Here is a 6,086-nt window from a genome sequence, read left to right as displayed (position 1 = left end):
CTTAATTTTTTTCTCATACGGTGCCACCACCCTCTCCTCTCTCTCTCTTTTTCTCTTCTTCTTCCACTTCTTCTCCTCATTGATTTCCCCTCGCGAGTTTTAATTACCTTAAATTCCCTTCATAAAATCCATGGCCCACTAAAAGAAAACATCAAAAAGATCTTTGATTGAGAGATTAAAAGCAAGGAGAACAAGAATTGGAAAAAAAGTGAAGTTAGAAAGAAATCAACAAGAGATAAGTTTCTTTTCATGTTAGATTAGTTATATAAGCTTTGAATTAAGTTTGATTATGGAAAAATTTCATGAAGAAGCATGAGAATCGTACACTGAACCTAAACTAGGATTTTGGCTAATTTGGAGAAAATTAGGGTTTGATGTATTTTAATGAAATTGATGATGAAATCAAGCTTAGTTGAAGTAGTGTGCATGCTTAGGGTAAAGAAATTGCATGAGATTTGCATAAAATGAAATATGAAATATTAGGGTTCATGGGAAAATTGGAGCTTTGGTGCTAGAGAGTGAAATTGGTGTGTGTAGTGTTAAATTATGGTCATTTAAGGTTTCTTTAGTTTGAATTAACATTGGGTTGATGAATGGAAGCAATAAAATGGTAGGATTAGGGAAAATTGCAAACTTTAGTGTTTGAAGATTGTGGGGTTTGTGATAGGAAGTGCCATTGATGTGTCAATGCTAAATTATAGTCATTTTGGGTGAATTAAATATGAATTGAGGTTGGTTAGTAGGAGTAATTGAAGAAATGAAATTTTGAACCTAGGGCAAAATTTTGCACAGAGTTCAGTGTGTTTGACAGCCCATAAATTGAGCTACACAACTCCAATTGGTGTGAAACTAATTGAAAATAAAACTTAAGACATAGGGCTAGAATTTTCATGAAGAGACCCAACCCAGAAACTACCTAGAAATTGCCTAAAACTTGGCTTGAACTTGGAGACAAAATCTGGAACCTACAAAATTAGGTACATGAACAGTAAAATTTGCATAGCCATAACTCTCTCTAGAAAACTCCAATTTAGGTGATTCTCGAATTGATAGAAACTTAAAACATATTAGAACATTTCATATGAAGGCCTTAATGCCAAATTATGGACTTAACCCAATCAAATTGCTAAGCAAATTTGAATTAGCAAATCTATAGAAAATATGGAATCTATAGATTTATCATATGAACAGTAAACTTTGCATGGCCATAACTCTCTCCAGAGAACTTCAATTTAGGAGATTCTTGAACCGATGGAAACCTAAGACATAGTAGAAAATTTCGTATGAAGAACATTAGACCAAATTATGGACTTTTCTTGATCAAATTGCTGAACGAAGCTGGATCATTAAATCTGCCAGAACTGAAGCTACAGGGTGAACAGTAACCGTGTTTAGGTCATAACTTGAGCTACACAACTCCGAATTAGGCGATTCAAAAAGGAAAATAAAGTTAAGACCCAGATGAAAAATTTCATGAAGAACACCTCACCAAATTATGATCGAAACTAGGTAAAAATTGGATTCAAAGATTGGGGCACTAAGCTATCCAAAACTAGAACTTTCTAAAATTTGCAAAGCTAATTTGGGATGTATTAGACATTCATGTAATGAGTTCTTGGCAGCAATTGAGATGCGTATTGAGGCATTCTATTTGTGTATTTTCAATAGAGAAAGAGGTTGGGACGGACAAGAAATAGTGAGTAAAGAAAAAGGAGAGCATTGAAGGTTTGTGCACAACTAATCTTTTTCTTTATTTTAGCTTCGTAAATTGATTTGAATGAGTTTATTTGAATGAGTTTGATTTGAAATGAGTTTATTTTGAATGAGGTATGGTTTTTCTCTTGCATTTGAGAAATTTGTGTGTTGCTACCCCTTTTATGGGTTTTATGATGATTTGAATATGTTATTATTTTGCAAGCGTGGTTATTGATTTAGAAACTCTTGAAAGTTTTTTTGAAACCACAGTTAGCATGACAGTCTCTTTGGAACTCTCCAGTAGTAACGGCTACGTGGGGTTTGATATTTGATATGATTATGTCTCCCATTAATAACGGTTAGTGGGGTAAGACTACATGAGTACTCATTAACTAGCTAGCCCTTCCCTCATTAATAACGGTTAGTGAGGTTGAGATTGCTTTGCCGTGGTGTACAACACGACATTGATCATGAAATTTTGTGTCATGGCCTGAACTGTGTGTTAATGTTGGCAACACTAATCTTTGTGAATTGTTATTTATGAAGTGTGATTTCTCATTTGAAATGTTATTCTAATAAATGGCTCTTATGGACTTAGAACTATTGTGAATTTTTCATGCTTAAGAAAAATGTGATTTATTATGCTTTGACTACCTTAAGTTTTAAAGTTATTAGTTGTACACCACTAAGTGATATACTCAGCGATAACTTATTTATGCTGTCACAAGAAAGGGAAAAGAGAAGGCTGTTAAGTGAGAGACTTGAAAGCAGCATTTTGATTTTGATTGTGGGTATATATCATAGGTATACCCTGTAATTTTCTTTGGATGTATTTTGTACCTATATGTATGGATGTACAGACATTGAGCAGTTTGTATTTAAAAGCACTGCATTGCTACCATATTTTGAGTTGTAACTATTTTATATTTTACTTTGAGATTTATGAAAATATAACTTTTGCAGTATTTATTCTATCATTATTTCCAATGAATGTTTACATGGAATTTTAACTATTCTCATGCAATTTTTCGCAAAAGAATTGATAAGATAAAATGTTATAATTCATTTTAAAATCCTTTGTAACATAACTAATGGGTTATCGGTAGGTAGAGTTCGGTAATTCATTAGGTATGCTATGGGAACATGTCATGCCTTACCAAGGATAAGGTGTGACACATATTACGAATGTATGAGGATATTACAAATTTTATGATATCCTAGTAACTTTATCTCAACAATAATATTATAAAAATGAATTCAATTTTAGTTTAATTATATGATTTCAAAATGTTTGATATTTATTTAGCTAACTCACATTAGCATTACAATATGGTATTATTAAGCACCAAAATGTTATGTCCCCCCTTTGTTATTTATTTATACACTCACTGAGTTTCTACTTACTCCACCAGTTTTGCAGGTGATATAGGATGAATGGTTGAGTATTAGTTTGATGGTTTTAGATACTTCGATTGGCTAGACTCCATGGTCTTGGGAAGCAAAGGAAGAATGATTTTCAGTAGGGATAAGGGTATTATAGGTAGTCTCCCCTCAATGAAATTTTGCCAGGCTATGAATTAAAACTCACAGACTATTTTTCCCTAAATTTATATTTGCCTTCCATCTCAATTCTCAAGTCAGGGGAAGGTTTAGAGAGGGTCTATGATGGTTAAAGGAGACGAGAGACACTCCAAAAAATTTAAAAATAGCTACAAAAATTATCGATCAAATATACCCATGTTTGGTTGGTAATTAGGATTACCAACCAATTACTAACGAAATTTTCTTATCCAGAAATTATAGTGTAGATAATTTTTACCGATGAAAAAAATGTTATCACTAAACTTATAGATGAATTATTTCATAGGTAAACTAAGATTTTTTTCTTCTGTAGGTAATTTCGTGGGAGATCGTAGACTTGTAAATTACTGACTATTTACCAATAACACTTGTCTTTAGTACTTATCGATAATAATAAATTATTGTAGGTAATTACTAATGATAATTTTTCATAGGTATTTTTTCTTACTTTTAATTTAATTTTTGTACTTTTTAATTTAATTTCTTTACTTTTAATTTAATTAATTTTTAAATTTAATTTAATTAATTTTTAAATTTAATTAAATTTAAATTTTCAATTTAATTTAATTTAAAATTCCAATTTTATTTAATTTTTATTTTTACTTTTTCAAAATTTTTATTATTTTTAAATCAAATATCAATTATTTTAATTTAATATAAATTTAATTTTTTATTTTTTAAGATTTAGATGAAATTAAAAAAAAAAAAATTAGTGAGGCAAAAGTACGTCCCACATAGTGGCTACGCCACAATTGGCATATGTTGGGGAGTAGCTTCCCTTCTATAAGGAAAGCAACTCTAATTCTATTAAAAACATTGTGGGAAATTTATATTTGTTTTATTTACCAAAAAAATGTTATTTGTTGGTAATTACCAAGGAAACATGTTCGTATGTAATTTATTTCAAAATTTTGTATTTTATTTTTTTCTTAATGTTACTGATCAAATATGAATTTGTTAGTAATTGAAGACGAAAAATTTTCATAGGTAAATGTTTTTAAGCTTTTTATTTTTTTTTCTACTTTTTTTAATATTACACACGAAATATGAGTTTATTAGTAATTATCAATAACATTTTTGTAGGTAATTTATTTTAAAATTTTATTTTTTATTTTCTTCTTATTGTTATTGACCAAATACAAGGTTGTTTGTATTTCTCGATGAAACATGTTTATAAGTAATTTATTTTAAAATTTTATATTTTATCTTCTTCTTAATATTACCGATCAAATATAAGTTCGTTAGTAATTAAAAATGAAAAATTTTCATAGGTAAAATGTTTAAGCCTTTTAATTTTTTTTTTCTATTTTTTTCTTATTATTACTTACCAAATACGAGTTTGTTGATAATTACCAACGAAAAATTTGCACAGCTAAAATTTTTTTAAGCTTTTTATTTTTTTTTCTATTTCCTTCTTAAAATTACTTAATAAAAATGAGTTTGTTCGTATTTACCGATATTAAATTTTTATAGGCAATTTATTTTAAAATTTTATTTTTAACTTTCTTATTAATATTAGTAACCAAAGGCTAGGTCGTTGCTATTTGCTGATGAAACATGTTCATAGGTAATTTATTTTATCATTTTTTTTATTTTCTTTCTAATATTATTGATGAACTATTAGTTTGTTGGTAATTACCGACAAAAAATTATTATAGATAAAATTTTTTGAACTTTATAATTTTTTTAATATTAGCGGCCAAATAAGAGTTCATTGGTAATTACCAACAAATTCGTTTGTCAATATTCTTTTTATTTTGCCACTAATTTTGTTGCCAATATTTAATGTCACCTTTACCTACAAAATTGCATCGTTGAGATAAAGGTTTTATAGCTAATTGGTCGGTAATGTCGGTCCTTATCCCTACATAAGGCATGACATGATCCCATAATATATCTAACAAATTATCAAACTTTGCCTACTGATAATCCATTAAATATATTAAATATTTTATCATAATGATAATTTTTTATCCTTTCAAAATTTCTAAAACTTTTACAGAAATTTTGACAGAATTCCGTCTGTAAATGGAGAAAACAGTTTTTTAAAACCTGTTAAAAATACTCCCAATATATGTCTTAACCACAACTCCAATAATTTCAACATAATTTAGTCTCATCAACTCAATTATAGGTAGCAATTTATTATTTGAAATATTCAAAAAGAACTTAAGCATTTCATTAATAAGAAATAACAGGTTTACATTACAAATATTTACACTGATCAAAAATAAAATTCCAAAATCTTTATACAACTGCTCAAGTCTATTATGTACATACACACAGATACATATACATTAAAAGAAAATCTACATGGGTATAATCTATATACCTGGCAATGACTCTAAAATGCTTATCACTCCACGTCACAAGCAGTCTACTCTACTACTTTATCTGCCTCTTTACCTACGACAGCGTAAACAAGTTATCGCTGAACCAAAGACTCGGTGGTGCACCACATAAAAAAAATAATAATAATAATTTACACATCAATATAAATCACAACCTTCCAAACTAAATCAATTGAAATGTTAACGCATATGAAATCATGCTTTATTTCTGAAGCTAGAGAGTCACTTAACCAAAAAAAATTTTATTCCATAAATCATAAAACAAAAATTCTGAAAAATCACACAGTTTTGATCATGACACGAATATCCAATTCGTCCCAAGAACCAAAGGTTAATGGAGAATGCAAAGGCAAGCTAGCACATATATATGCGTACTCATTCAATTCGTCCTCAACTAGCACACACCTCAGCACTTCAGCTAGAGAGGAAATACAAATCTAATTCGTCCCATTAGGCAAA

Source organism: Hevea brasiliensis, chromosome 2, assembly GCF_030052815.1.
Source record: "Hevea brasiliensis isolate MT/VB/25A 57/8 chromosome 2, ASM3005281v1, whole genome shotgun sequence".
In the NCBI taxonomy this organism is placed as follows: Eukaryota; Viridiplantae; Streptophyta; class Magnoliopsida; order Malpighiales; family Euphorbiaceae; genus Hevea; species Hevea brasiliensis.
This window is presented reverse-complemented; position numbering follows the sequence as displayed.